This window comes from Trachemys scripta, chromosome 12 (assembly GCF_013100865.1).
Source record: "Trachemys scripta elegans isolate TJP31775 chromosome 12, CAS_Tse_1.0, whole genome shotgun sequence".
Classification (NCBI taxonomy): domain Eukaryota; kingdom Metazoa; phylum Chordata; order Testudines; family Emydidae; genus Trachemys; species Trachemys scripta.
In genome coordinates this window covers 14491538-14507889 of record NC_048309.1, presented here as the reverse complement: position 1 = coordinate 14507889, position 16352 = coordinate 14491538, and the positions used below count along the sequence as shown (strand labels likewise).

General features: G+C 39.7%; 1 long non-coding RNA gene across 1 annotated transcript in view; it reads right to left on the bottom strand.

Annotated features, from left to right (window-relative positions):
• Positions 1-13231, bottom strand: part of LOC117885698 — a 68190-nt gene extending 54959 nt beyond the window's left edge. The window contains exon 1 of the long non-coding RNA XR_004647814.1: positions 13070-13231. This is a non-coding gene — a long non-coding RNA (uncharacterized LOC117885698). The remainder of the gene's footprint in view (positions 1-13069) is intronic.
• Positions 13232-16352: the final 3121 nt, after the last annotated feature.

The following is a 16352-nucleotide window of genomic DNA, read 5'->3' as shown; positions in this document are numbered from 1 at the left end:
TACACGGAGCTCTCTTTCAGGTCCTGAAGAAAATGCCAGTATTATCCCAGATTTACAATACTGTTAATGTCCTGAAGAAGAGCTCCGTGTAGCTCAAAAGCTTGTCTCTCTCATCAAGAGAACTTAGGCCAATAAAAATAAATAAATATTACCTCACCCACGTGTGGCTATTATTTTCCAGGAAATAATCATACTACCCTCTTCTGGGCAGGGCCGGCTCCAGGGTTTTGGCCCTCCCAAGCAGCCAAACAAAAAAAAAAGCCGCGATCGCGATCTGCAGCGGCAATTCGGCGGGAGGTCCTTCGCTCCCAGCAGGAGTGAGGGACCGTCCGCCGAATTGCTGCCGAACAGCTGGACGTGCTGCCCCTCTCCGGAGTGGCCGCCCCAAGCACCTGCTTGGTAAGCTGGTGTCTGGAGCCGGCCCTGCTTCTGGGAGAGAATGACTATAACCTTTCTGCAATCCTTCATTACTTAGCAAAGTCACATAATCTCAAAAGGGAGAATCTACTGCTGCAAGCCTCATTTCCACATGTTACAGTTTCTCTGAAAAGGATATTGTTCTTCTGTTTTCAAACCATGGAGCACGTTTACAGTGGTTGGTCAGGTGGGAGGAGCTGTGTACTGTGGCTTAGAGCATGAAGAGCTAACAGTTCACATCTGGCCTGGGACTGTGCTGCAGTTTAATCAGATTAATTCAAAAGGGAGCTGACAAAAATTGAACCATTTTCTGTGTTTAAATGTAAATAGCCCTCATTCTTCTGTGGTTCTTATCTGTTGCTCAGGGAAGATATAGCCTAGATGATAACAGATACAGTTCAGTAATTTGCTCAATGTCACAAAAGGGGTCAGAAATGAAGTTGGAGGGTAGAGTTGGGATAGAAGTCAGATTTCCTGACATTCAGTCTCCATTCTTTAACAATTAGATCACACTTAATTTTGTGGGGTATTTTAGATTTTTGGAATTCTTTGTTTTTTGCTATTTCAGGGTCAAGTTTGGATTTCTACAACAGGTTTTCTGGGTATGCATTTGCTCAGGTTAAGTATCCCAGAATAGCTGTTCTGCATGTGGCCAATCTGTTGCACTCTTTCACAGCTGTGACTCTCATTTGGTTTCTGGGACATGCACCTTGGCTCAACTACACAATCTTAGATCTGTATCTCAGCTGCAACAGGCCCTCATAGCTTCTTTTTTCACTGATTCAGAGTCTTGTTTAGAAACCAAACAAGTTACCAGAGTAGTGTTTATGTACTTCCACTCTCTTATTCAGAAAAATACATTCACTCAGGAAAAAATATCACGAGATTGGCCAGTAACAGACAATAACAATCTCTCTAATGTCAGAGTTTTACTGGGTTGGAAGAACAGCGTAGCTGAAATGTTACTACATTTCCTTTACTTGCCTGTACCAGATTTATACATTTACAGATAACTACAGTAATAGGTATCCCAGAGGCTGATTTTATAAAGTTGAGGCACAACAGTATACAGATATTATTGATGTGTTAAATTTAATCAACCAAATAATTCATGACTTCCTAGGCAAAGAACTAAGAGAAATAGAAGAGTGGGTTCCTTCCATGCCAGAGATGATGGATGTGATTTCTGTACATAAAGTTTGTAATAATATCTAAATTACATTGTCAAGTCTTTCATTCTGTGTTTGTACAGCATCTTGCACCGTGGGACCCAATCATGACCAGATATTGGCATAGTATGTATAAATAAATACATAAATAATAATATAATAAATTCACACTTCGAGAGCATCTTCATCCAGGCACGACAAAGTGCCTTACAAATGTCTTTTAATGTAGCTTTAAAAACACTCTTATGATGACACGGATTCCACCTATTGACTAAAATCCCTAAGGAATGGTGGGGCAGGTTCTCAGTTGCTGTAAATTGGTATAGCTCCAGTGGAGTAAATGAAGCTATTATGACTTGCACCAACCCACCTCCTTTTGGTGTTATTCAGCATGAAGACAACTGTGTAGATGTGAAACATTAATGCCTAATTTTGAAGTAAGTTGTGTGTTAATTGTGTGCACTGAAATGGCACATGCACTTACCACATTTTCACAGGTGAATACAGGAATTTCATTGAAATGACTAGTTGTGGTCACGTGAAGGCACAATTCCCAAGTGTCCATAGTGAGCTGCTGGTGTGGTAGTGTTTATTTATTTATTGGGGGGGGGGGGAAATGTGGAAAGAGGGGAATGGTTGCATCCAATTTTAGGAAAAATATTAGGCCATAATTTCTCATAGGGAAAAAACAAAACCATAATGATACAAACAAACCAATCAACCCTAAAACACCCTTTACAAAAAAAGATAGAATGTTTTGGAAATGTCCATAAATGTTTCTCAAAACCCACTTGGGGGGAACTACTCACATCCTTATTGTCATCATCCACAAATCTGATCCAGGTCTGTTCAAAGTCCATGCTGTTGCTGATGTTCAATTGCACATGGTGATTTGGATTTCTGTGACATATGGACTCCTGTCCACTTGGTACTGATCTGAAACCACTAAACTCATTTAACTTAGGATCTTGGGTCTGAATTAAGTATTAAGGATAAATGGTCAATGCTTTAATGGTCATTTCACACTTGATCATTAAGTCATCTATTCACCATGTGTGCCATTTAAGTCTTTCATTCTGTTCCCTCAAATATATTACAGTGAAAATGAACATGACAAAACAACCATAGAAAAAAAAGCAACCTTTGCTTGTTGTTGGGATTTTCCACCTCCCCCCCCCCTTACGAAATGGTGAATTGTCCCATTATACTCATTTCCTGCAAAATATGTATCTTCAGGACCTTTGGTTCAGGAAAGCAAAGCGGTGCTGCAGTTATCTTCATATGGAGCATTTCTGTTTTACATACTGACACACATTTTAACATGAAAAAGGTCAGAGATGGAAACAGCACAGCTTGTTGCTGTGACAGCAGACATTTAACAGAGAGATTTCTGGACACACTACTGTTTAAAATAATTTAGTAAAATAATTGCCATGATTGATTTTTTAGGTCCCCGAGTTCATACCACACACTTTTATGTGACAACTCCCTTCGGAGGCTTTTTTAAAATGACAGTGACAAATGCATTCCAAACAAGTTCTGGGTGACTGTCAAAGTTTGATTAGATTCACAAACTCCACCGTTATTTGTTGGCTAAATCTTGCATACTGAGTAGTCGCCAATACTGGTTTGTCCAAACATCTGTTGCTGCTGGTGGCATCAGGCTCACAGAAAATCATCTTGTTCAAATGAACTTTTGATAGCCTGCCCTTATGACAAGTTAAGCCCTATTTATAAGGAACACAGCACTTGCTTTTGTTGCAAAACACAGATGTTGCTACAGCAATGGCCACATCAGGACTGCATAATACATCTGCCCCTAATAATAATTAATATAATTATTACGAAAAGAAAGCCCAAAAGGATTATGTTTGGGGGAGGAAGGGAGTTGTGTTGTACCCAAGACATATGCAAAACTGCTGAACTTTGGAGAAGCACAGAGCAGAGTCCACTATGTTTTATGGACAACACTATGGAATCCCTAATTACTGTATATAGCACTTAGCTATTATGGTTAAGGATGCCCAAGAAATACTTGAGACAGACTTCAGTGGAGTTACACCGAAGATGAATGTGACCCATTCATCTCTCACTCAAATACAAATTTTAAAAGTAAAGAAAATGCAGCTGAACCCATCAACAATGGCCACTGAAAAATACAAATTAATTTTGCTCAAGTGCTAAGGGTATGACATGGTGCATATGATATAACTCCCAGGACATTTTGCTTTACAAGGATAGGCATCATTTCAGCATGTGCGTAGAGAGACTGTCTTAAATCTTGAATACCCACGTCGTCAGACTCACGTCCACAAAAGCTTATGCTCCAATACGTCTGTTGGACTACAAGGTTCCACAGGACTCTCTGTTGCTTTTTACAGATCCAGACTAACATGGCTAACCCTCTGATACTTGTCTCTTAAATCGAGGCCATAGTGGCTGAGAGTCTAGGCTGGTGAAATGGTGGTGATTATTTGACCTCTGAGGAAATGTTGGCTTTTTGCCATCCGAATGCATGCTGTCCAATTTAGTGATGGATACTTTAAAGGAGAGCTGAAGAAATGATAAGCAATGAATAATAGATTTGATTAATTCAATTTTTCATGGTCATGAATTGTCTGCAAACGTATAATAAAATTCTCAAGTTTACTCCTTATTTTTGCCCTGCAGATTGTTTATGAACAGTTCATCGTGAATAGTCACAGTTCACCCACCGTATGTTAGTTTGTTATGCAGATCATATGTTACTATCTCTCTACTACATTTGAAAATCCAATTGCAATTTTGCTTTTGATGAATATTCAAGCTTTTGAGCTTAAGATATTTTTCCAGGAGTATTTGTGTCAGCAAAGCTGAAGTACTCTAATGTTCATTGAAAAGGAACATGAAAGGGTCACGGACATGGGTTGAATCAAAATATACTTTTTAATTCAGGTGAATATTTGCAGCATTTTCTCCCACTATTCATTCAGCTTTACATACCAGGCATGCTTCATGTGACATATACAAATAACCAGAAACATCCAGTCACCCATGTAAGGGGAGAGAGTAGAAGTGGTGTACGCAACCTTTGGGCATATTTAAATAAGAATTAAAGCAAAAAGAGTGATAATGCTACTGCTTTGTTTTCATATGGAGCCTTTCATCCAAGATCTCAAAGCACTGTACAAACATTAACACATTGCAAACAACCTATAGGAGAGATATATTATACCCTTATTACAGGAAGCTAGACTAACACACAGAGAAATTACACGGCTTGCTCACAATCATATCAGATTAGTGTGGAGAACAGGAAGTCAGCTCCTGGCTCAAAGCACTAGACCACACATTCTCCATTTTAAAGTTGAGGCTGCAACTCATTCATTTCATGGGCATAACTCATGTGGTTTGGGGTTATACGGTAGCATAAAGTATTAACTGTATGAAATGCAATACTTAACAAGTATGCATTAAGCACTGAATTTCTGTCTCTAGTTTTAATATTCCTGATTCTGACAGTTCCGGACAGATCTTAAAAGTTGCTTTCACTTTATTTTCTATTTTGTGCTGGTGTTTTCATTCATCACAAACAAAATTAAACCTTTAAAACCAGTCTATGGCTTTTTAGGCATTTATTGATGGCATCAGAGGCTCTCTCCTATTCCATAATGTAGGCGTAATCACATTCATTTTGCCATACACACAACAGTAAACATTGCAAAAAATATTCTACAGTTATAATTTGCAGATCTGGGGGTGGGGCAGAAAAAAAGCAAAAGAATACCATATTGCAAAGGAAAAAAGAGTTAGATTGTCATGAAACTGAAAGGAAATCAATAAGACAACTTTGGAGACCCATTTCAATCCATTGTTGACATTGTTTTCTGGTAGTAATTTTCTCAAAATGTTAGCAGTATTGAGTTTGTTTATTGATTCTATTATTTTTGACCTTGCATTAGTGTGGGCTAATCTTACATGCCATAAAATTTCCTTTCACAGCTAAAATTATTGTATGGCTCTAGGGGAAAATTACAATCAGGTCATGGCCCCTTTAGGATTTTGACGAGTGTATAACCAGCAATAATGAGTTATTTTGACTTTGGATATACCTTCCTGTTATTTACATTTTATTAAACAGTTTAAGATGGGGCGTCATATAAATGATCAACGTATTGACCGAAATACCAAAGTCATAATGCATTGAAAAGTAAACTGAAAACAGCTAGATCGGTCAGCCTCTATGTAAGTCAATAATATAAATGTCTAAATACTGAATGAGATAGAAACCAAAATGTTATTCATTTGTCTGGGGATGCTGCACAATACAATAGCTGGCTACATTGTAGTGTAACATTTATGATACATGAGCAAAAATAATTACTCTGTGTTTCTAATATGTAACATTCAGAAACATAATACAAGGTAGTGGATCATAAGAATGCCCTCATATAAAGATTGCGCTACCATTGGGTGTATTAAAAAAAAAAATCTATATCCTATTTATATATGCCTGGGGAACTTAATTCATCCCTCCTTGTGTGTATGCATCATGGTAGCTATTTTTTCTGTAGGACCTCTGCTTCAGACAGTGATCAGAATGAATAGTACTTGACTAATGAGCATCTATTCAATAATTTGTTTAATTCTTTCTTCAAAGTGTGTCCCCTGCCATATTTACTGCACACTATTCAAACCTTGCTCCGAAGACAGAATGATTGATTTCGTTTGGGGCTTTTTTCTGGCAGCCATCATTATAGTATCAGTGCTTGACAAACATTACTTTTATACAACATCCAAGTCAGATGAGGGTATATTATCATCCCCATTTTACAGAAGAAGAAAAACTGATTTACCTGAAAGTTTCTACTAATTTTGGGTGTCCAACCTGAGAGGTCTAGGACCTGATTTTTAAAAGTACTTAGCATTATAAAATACTTTGTATATGCAAGCACAGCTCCCACTGATTTCAGCTGCTGTTGTGAGTGCCCAGCACTCCTGCAGTTCAGGGTCTCAGGTCAGACACCAAAACAAATGAGAAACAAACAATTAGTGACCACCCATGAAAATTTGGTTAAAGTGACTTGCCCAGCATCACATACAAACTCTGTGGCAGAGATAAGGATAGAATCCAGTTTTTCAGGTCAGCATTCAAGTACCTTAACCATGAGATTATCCTTTTTCTTCCTGCAATCATCTGCCTCATTCACTATATACCTTCAAAATTCTGCAACAAATGAGGGAGGGGTCCTATAGACAACAGATTCCTTCCTTCTTTCCCTCCTTCCCTTGTGAACCCTGATTCATCCCAAGAGCAGGTCCATCTTGTGCAGTGAATGAGGCAGGGGTCCCACAGAAAAAAAAGTGGCCTTGTAATTAAAGACTATATCATAGTGACAAGTTTCAGAGTAACAGCCGTGTTAGTCTGTATCCGCAAAAAGAAGAACAGGAGTACTTGTGGCACCTTAGAGACTAACAAATTTATTAGAGCATAAGCTTTCGTGGACTACAGCCCACTTAAGAAGCTGGTGAAAGGGTGGAGCGGAGATGGAGATTGGAGCCCAATCCCAGATGGACCTGCACTTAAGAAGTGGGCTGTAGTCCACGAAAGCTTATGCTCTAATAAATTTGTTAGTCTCTAAGGTGCCACAAGTACTCCTGTATATCATAGTGCTTATGCACAAAGGGGCCAAATTGCACAGGCAACTTTAATTCCCACATTTCCTATTTCTGAGTGCTTGGTTTTTCAAACCTCAATGTTCTTTTAATGTGGTTTTTGTGTGTAATTTTGTAGCTAATTGACCTCCCCACCCAAATTCCATCAAATGGCATCATTTTGACACCCACATGGTTCATCAGTAGGCTTGGGACCTTTCAAGCCACCACATAGATATCTACCAGTTGAGTTAATGGAATAACTAATAGAGGATGATAACCTACTATTACTATGTGGACCAGCAGGACAGAAGGATGAGACATACTTTATCAGCGGGTTTCACAGATAATTGCTGACTGCAGAAGAACGCTAAAACTCAGGAATCTTGGGATCCATTCTAGACTCTGGAGGACAGTGGTCTATTGGTCACAGACCCTTCTGTCTGTTACCCCATCACCTCCAGCCAGTCCTTGTTCCACTCCCCTCCATCTGCCATCGCTAGTTCCTTTTGCCAGTCCCATTCTTCTTGCCAACTAGTCTCAGTCTCTACTCCTCATCCCAGTCTCCCTCTCTGGGCTCCTTGTAAGAGTCCCAAATTCTCCCCGACTTCCAACGCTCCACCCTCAGTCTCCTTGTCCAGCAAACCTCATTTTCCCCCTCCCAACTCATTCAATCGGTCTCTCCCTCCACTCCTACTGGCTCCCAATCCCCAAATCCATCCCTGGCTTGGGCTCCAATCTCCATCTCCGCTCCACCTTTTCACCAGCTCCTTGCCTCAGTCGCCTCCTTGTTTAGCTCCTTGTTCCAGTGTCTTTGTCTAGCCAGTGCCAGTTCTCTCCCAACACCCTGGTTCCTTGTTAGACCCATCCCTCCTCCCTTCCACACTGGTTCCCAGTTCCTGTACCTTTCCCCTTCCAGTTTCCTCTCTTCATTGATAAAATTCAAGTCCCTACCCAAAGCATGGAGGTGCCAGAGTTTCTCAAGTGAAAGGTGGGCAGAATTATTTTTTAACACTGGGAAAACAAACCAGCCAACCCTAACCTCACTCCTGGCATGGGTAATTGCAGCCCACATGGTTAAACTTCAGCAAAGTTCTAAATGACTGGCAGGCAACCTGAAGAACATGTGAAGATACCAGCCACCTATAACAGATCTAGTAATGCTGCACCTATTTTTCTAGATACACAAGCATTACAATGCTGTAATATATTTGAAATGGTTCCAGATTAACCAGAGTTTCCATTGAATTCAGTGGCTTTAAGTTTCAAGAAATTGCATGTGCAAAAGTGTGCACACAATTGTGTGGCTAATTTACCGGTGCAATTAGTGCATTTGCAGTGATAGTTATTTTATTTACATGTGCTATTTCAGACTAACAGGTCAGCTGAGTGTGCAATTGTGGCAAGTATGCATTCATATGCAGTGATTGTGTATATAAATAAGGCACACAGCCACATTTCCAGCAAAGTGTGTATTATAATAAGCAACATAGGCTGAACTGAACTCATTTACTCTGGTTTTACACCAGTGTAATTCCTATGCCTTCATGGGTGTTAATCATGCTTTACAAAGGAGAATCTAGTTCTATAGATTTTAGACAGATGGGCCCCAAACCAGAACCTCATATCCAAACTCTCAATTAAAAATACAACCCAGATCCAAAACTACCCTGGTCTTTGTTTTGCAGGCCAAAGAAGTTCTGCAAAGCCAAAGTCACAACACAGCCATCTTGCGCTATCTCTGTCACGTGTGGTGTATAGTTCCTTCTGGAACACAGCTGATTTTACATCATTTTCAACATATTCAGTATATGCCATCCCATCTCTTCTTTATATATAGAGCACAATAGGGCTTAATATATGGGAAAATTCAGCCTATATTTGGTCCACGCCATGTCCCTTTACAGTTTAAGGTAAAGGGGCATAATTGATTCCAAAAGGCTTTTCAGACCATTTGTTCTCATTGTTTAAACCTTAAACAGATTCGCCAGGGTCACAGGAATACCTTATTTCACACTAATAACTCATCTGTATAGCCAAGGAAATACACATGTGGACCAAAGACATGGGAAGCAGTTTTGTGTTGGAAGGACAGGGGAAAGGAGAGGTGTTTGCGGTGCATTTGAGATTTTTTTTAACGAAACAAAGGTATAACATGATGCTGTCAAGGTTTGCTGGTGTAGGGAATTAGGAAGTCTAAACTTGCGGCTCCAATTTTAATGTCACTTCCAACTCTTCTCGCAGGAGCAGAGAAAGGGTAATACCAAAAACCTCTTCTGCTTGGGGAGGGTGGGACTCAAGACTAAGACAAAGGAAATCATCGTATTTTATTGTTCTTATTCAGGAAAGCACATATTTCAGTCCATCCATTCAGGGTAGTACTTAAGCACAGGCTCAACTTTAACCAGGTGTTCAAGTCCCATTGAATATTGATACTTTCCTGAATCATAGTCCAAACCTACTACTTTACTGCTTACAGGTTGCCAAAAGCTACAATTGTCCCCAACACAGCTTCTAAGTCTCCAATTTTTCCACAATCTAATTATGCATTTTCAATACAAAAATCTACAACACACTGAATATGGAAAATTTCTGGTTAGTATAAAGTAAAATGACTTTAACAACAAGATAAAGGAATAACCAAGAATAGAGTACTGCTTGGACAGGAGAGGGCCAATGAGAGACTATGGACTTTGGTGGGCAGTGTCACGGATCCCTGCTGCATAACTGAGGTAGAGCTGGTTGAAAATTTTCCAGCAGAACATTTCATAACAACTGAGAGTTTCTGCATCCATGTTGAACAATAATACCACCTAGCTCTTACATAGCACCTTTCATCAGCATATTTCCAAGTGCTTCACAAAGGAGGTCAGTATTATTATCTTCATTTTACAGATGGGGAAACTGACACACAGGGAGGGGAAGTGACTTGCCAAAGACAATGGCAGATCAGAGAATAGAGCTCTGGTCTCTTGAGTCCCAGGCCAGGGCTCTATCCATGAGGCCACATGTCCTCATTTCCAAGTGTCTCCTGTTTCTGTTTGTAATATCGTCTCTTCTTTTCTAGACCCATCAGTACTAAGCAGAAATTGCCCTTAATGATTTTAAAGTAAAACTAAACTAGACTATTTTAACCGTTATGTTATGTCATACTATGACATGTCAGTTGTAGAGCATAGTATGTACTACTGTTCCTGGCAGGTCATAAAATAAAGATATAAAAGGGAGAAACCCCAATAAAATTCAAAACAAAATTCCCACCAAATCAGAAATTTTTGGAATTTTATTTCAGAAATGAAAAAGTGTCATTTTCAAATATTTCCCCTCCTTAGGAATTTTTCTCGGAATTGACTTTTGTTTGTTTTTTTTCGCAATGTTGCAAAAATGGCATTTTCTGACAAAAAATGTTTAGATGATCATTTTTCTAACCCGTTTTTGTTGTTTAGAGATCATCCGCCAAGTCAACAGATGGAGTAATTTCAGGAGATGTTTTAGAGTCTTTGAAAACTCAACAAGGCACAGAGGATCTCCAGCTGGAATCTGTACTTTGAGGAGGGACAAAGGGACTCTTGCTTCCCTGAGACCCAAAGGTAGGCCAAGTGCCCTGCTTGTAGACTGCATAGTACATTTATCCCCAGAGAAGTGTGCTGGAAGAGATTTATTGTTTGAGGCTTTTAGCCTCAAGCTTAATTTTTAAAACTATGTATTTCCCTAGAAACAGAATAGTTCCATTTAAAAGTCACAGGTGCCCTGAAGCTCTGCTTAGAAGATTACCTCAAATTTCATTTAACAACAGACTTGGAACTTGAGGCAAATTATTTATTACAATAGACTGAAAGCAATATTTTTGTCTGTTTTTTCCCCTTTGTCATCAGAGGTCCTAAAAGTACTCAATAAAAATGAAAAATAAAAATAAAAAAAAAGATAGACTATATTGTTTGCATTCTTCCAATAAAGGGGTTTTTAAACCCCTGTGCTCAATTTGATGTATAGTTCAGACTAACCCTTTAATACAGACCCAAGAAAAAAGGCAATACCTGGTTATTCCAGTTTACTAGGCAAATATTCTTCTATTATGGCATTAAAATAGGATTCTGCAATATAGTTGTGCATCTGCAATACTGCTGCCAGAATGTGGGAAGCAGTAAACACTGTTGAAATACAATTCCAAGGAATGTGTGAACCTGGATTTCATTTAATCTTTAGAAGCACTATTTTAAAGATCATGCAAGTAAATGTTACTTACAATTGTACTTTGTACCTTCCTGGCAGCATTGAAGTAGCTTTAAAGTGGGTGAAAATTACATTTACACTAGGTAACATTTTCAAAAATGCCTGAATAGAACTTAGAGTCCTCAGTTACACTGAAAGTCAAGGTGTTCACTTAGGTGCTTTTGAAAATGTTACACATTCGCTTTAAGGGGCCTTTACAATACCAATAGCGCAAATGAGCATCAGTCCCCATGAAGATGTCTAGCTTCTTGATTTAGGAGTATGATCCAGTAAATATATAACAAACATCTAGATTGTGGCTTCTGCAGCCACGTGGTGGCACATCACAGTTCAGTCTCTTTGTAATTCCCAAGAACTTTCTGCATTTTGCATATTACACTAGAGTTACTGACTATGGATTACGTTTTGAAGAGTAGGGTAGATTAACTATTCGACTCCACTATTTACTGTTAAATGTTTAAAAATACATAAATAAATAAAGACATCCAGCCAACATCTTACAAAATGATGGCCAAATCCTAAAGTATTAGTTGTCAGAACACCTACTGAAATCATTGACACCCGGAGTTAGTCCTACTGTACCCCAAAAGTGAATCACTTGGCCAAGCCCCCACCACCCAGGACAGCATATCACAGGTTGCACCCTAACAACGAGGCCCTAGAAGGAAGGTTGGCCCAGTAGTTAGGCAGCGCAAGTAGGACTTGGAGAACTTGAGTTCAACTCTTTGCTTCACCTCAAACTTCTTATGTGATTTCAGGCAAGTCATTTAGGGCCAGATTTTTAAAAGTGCATAGGTGCCTAAAGATGCAGATAGGCACCTAGTGTGACTTCAATGGAAGTTAGGTACCTAAAGGGAGTTAGTTCCTAAGGGCTTTGAGAATCTAGCCCTTAGTCTCTCTCTTACTCAGTTCCCCATCTTTGAAATGGGAATAACAGCACTTTCCTACCTCACAGGGCTGCTCTGAGAATAAATACATTCATGATTGTGAGGCACTCAGACACTACAGTAATGGCTGCCATGTAGGCAGCCATTTAGGACAGGAAACGGACCTTGTGCCTCTTACTGCCAGTTTCTTTACCATCACTGGCAATGGAGAAGTCCCCCTCTTGGATGCTGCCGCCGCAGTTAAGATCAGCTTACAGTTGCTGACACCTGTCATTTATTAAGTTAACTGTATCTACCTCAAAGCAGTCAATTAAAAAAAAAAAAAGACACAGTGATTTCATGCCATGTGGAAAGATTGGCACATGGAGTGGTGACCCTAGGTTACTTCTCCAAGTATGTGTGTCTCGTAATTCGTCTTTTTCTCCTGTTTGGGGTTTTTTTCCTTTCAGGCTCATCAGATGAAATCATATTTTAATTCAACTCTGAGCCCTTCCATCAGTTACTTATCTGGGCTCCTTATGATATACATTTCTTTAAGTTTATACAAAGCATGAAGAAGTGCCTATCCTGGGCCTCTAGGAGCCTGTGCCATATATTAAATACACAAAACAATCCAACACCACCAATACAACAAAACTAAGTGAAGCAGCCTTCTCAAAACCCCCAAAGGGGAATTAAAACACTAACAAATCCCAGCCATTGATGCACACCAATCAAGACTCCACTCACCTTTCCAGCTCTCAAAACCTGGGGAGTAGAGAAGTTTGTAGCTCACCCCTGTAGATCAACAGATTTGAGCTACTGAGAAGGGGCCACGGGCAGCAAGTTCCAAAGCTAAGGTCTCCTTCCAGGTGAATTCTCCAAGAGCAGCTCTCTCTTGCTCTCTTTGAAACCAGGGTTCTCGGATATCTGCTAACCTAAGCTGCAGTGTGCCAAATAGTGAGCAGCCACCTAAACAGGCAGCTCTCAGCCTAGTTAGGGCTTTATAGGTCAAAACTGACACTCTGCTTGAAAGCCAGTAACCAGCCAGGGCAGTCTATAAATACAGCTATGTGACTGCAGCAAGAAATGCCATATGACAACCTGCTGTGTGCTGGCCAGAGGCACTGGTGAGGATGGTGGTCGTTAAAGCTGCTGTGTGCTGGGGAATAGCCATTATCTCTGAGAAGATCTTGCAAGATAGGACCAGTGATTGTGTCAATAATTGGTTGTTTTAACCAATTAGTGATGTTAACTGATGAGCATTTGTTCCACCTTTTAATCCTTTTAATTTATTACCTAATTTTGGATAAACATTTTGTCCCAGATTTTACAGGGGGGGAAAAGTACATGGGTAACTGAATAACCTAGTTTGCACATGCAGCTCCCACCATTGCATTGCAGATTGAGCAGCGCAGCATATAAATTACTAATAAAATTTCTTTGCGTGGGCAATTGTTTAACTTGAATACACAATTAGGGTAATTGCAGAAGAAAATTAGACATATATTTTGCATACACATTTATACAGCCAAGTTTTCAAAAAATCTGGCCTCTCACAAGTGCCATAACTTTCTAGTTCACCGTTCTTTGTCTACAAACTCTGTCTCTTCTGTGTCTTGAAATAGTTACTAATTCATTATTATCACTGACATTTCCTGCAATTTCATGTGTTTCCCTAGTGCTGGCTGTTTCCTCAGGTTTCATTATTATCAAACAGCTCTGCTCTGATAGACTGCTGATCCTCATCTTCATATTGATTAATTTCATTTTCAAATGCATCATCCTGATTTTCAACATCTTCAGCACAGTCTTCTCACAATGAGTCATTTGCAAGACAGGTTTTCATTACTAGAGCCATCTACAGGGTAGGAATGTGTTGGGCTAACGTCAGGTACAGAGCCAAATTCTGTTCTCAGTTAGGCCATTGCAAACTGGAATAAGCTCATTGAATTTAATGGAGTTACTCACTATTTTCAAGGGTGTAAATGACAGCTGAATCTGACCCATAATGGTTGCTTTTCTCTGCTGCTTGGCTATCTCTTGAAAGGGATATGCCAGTCATGCTTCGGCTTGATCATTATGAAGGTAATTAAAATGCAATTTATTTTTTTGGATTAATTTGTAGATTAAACGAGCTGTTTTATTATATTTATCTCAGACATCTAACACTTTTAAGCATTTAATATTATAATGTTGGCTAAATACATCTTTAATTTAGTATAATTTGATTTGTTTAAATTAAAAATGTATTGATAATCCCAAATAGTTTCATATTCACTTGGAACACTAGATTATAACCTAAAACAGTCCTCATCTCTCCATCACTCAGAGTCAGCGCTACTTTGCAACTATATGGTTCGTGAAATGCCATTCTTATCTAATATGATGCATACTCTGCCATATGTATTCATACAGGCACTTAGGATTTATTACATAGCATCAGACCATCAGTCTATCAAGCTGAATTTGGCAATAGGAGGAAGATACCACCCCAACCGCATGTAATAGACCTAGCCATGCAATGCTATAGAAAGGGGAGAGAATTTCTCTCTGATGCCCTTCCAACATCCAAAAGCATGGGAAGAGGTTGCAATGTCCATAATTACAGAAGTTATTATAGGTTGTCAAGTTACCAGGCATAATTTTAAAATCCAGCTTCTGGCCCAGATCTTCAGCTGGTGTAAATCAGCATAGTTCCAATGACTACGGCTGATTTATGCCAGCTGAAGATCTGCCCCACATTGTTTAACCCCGACCTTCCTGAGGTTCATCTCATGCATTCAGAAATGAATCAGCAAATACAGAAGGCAAGGGCAGCAGTTTGTCTGGGACAATCCTAGATTTCTGAAAGTCCAGGCTGAGGAGCAGATACATCTTCCCTAAGCTGCTCTTCACCTGGCAGGTCAGTTTCCCCTCTCTTCCCTGATCTTTGGCTGCTCCTCTTTCCTCAGCAAAAGCAGGTGACCGGGCAATTTGTAGAGAGTAGGAAAGGGGGCTCATTCAGGTGCTGGGGGCAGAGAAGTCATAGAGAAAGGGCAGAAGGATCCAGATGATGCAAGGATCCAGATGGATGAGATGCGTGGAGCCAGTTAGGAGACAGCGTGAGGACTATCTCGGGAAGCAGTGTCTCTGAATAAGTTTTGGGGGACCAAGCAGGATAATGAACTCCCAGTGGAATGCTGTAGTCAAAAGGGCTGATGCGTAAAAAGGGGAATCTCAGGTAGAAGCCGAGAGGTTATTTTAACTCTGTATTTGGCGCTGGTGCAACTGCTGCTGGAATCCTGTGTCCAGTTTTAGTGTCCACAATTCAAGAAGGATGTTGATAAATTCAAGACGGGCCAGAGAAGAGCCACAAGAACGATTAAAAATGGGAATCTATTTCCCAATCTATTTAGCTTAACAAGGAGAAGGTTAAGGGGAGATTTGATTACAGTCTATTAGTACATATATAAGGAACAAATATTTGACAGTGGGTGCTTCAAGATAGCAGAGAAAAGTATAACACGAACCAATAGCTTCAGCTAAACAAATTCAGACTGGAAATAAGGCATACATTTGTAAATGTGAGTGTAATTAACCACTTGAACAAGGGGATTCAAGTGGTTGGGCAATTTTTAAATCAAGATTGGATTTTTTAAAAAGATATGCTGTAGTTCAAAAGAAATTATTTGGGGGGAGTTCTATGGCCCATGTTATATAGGTCAGACTTGAACAGATGATCACAGTGGCCCCCTCTCGCCTTGGAATCTATGACTCTATGGGAGGTGGTAATGGTGGTGGGAAGTGGATTAATCAGTTGTGATAAAGAAAAGGGCAGATGAAGGAGGGAAATAGTCATGAGGATGCAAGGATTGCCCTTGGGCCTCAGGATGATCTGGAAAACTGGCAACACATTTGAAACATAGACAACTCTGGTATTTTGTTACCTGCCATTCACTATATGGAGTGATACCTTGTTGTCCCCATATTATGGAACAATATAAAATGAAGGACTGTTCTGTCCTTTAAACTCTCATTATAGTCTTCAGAA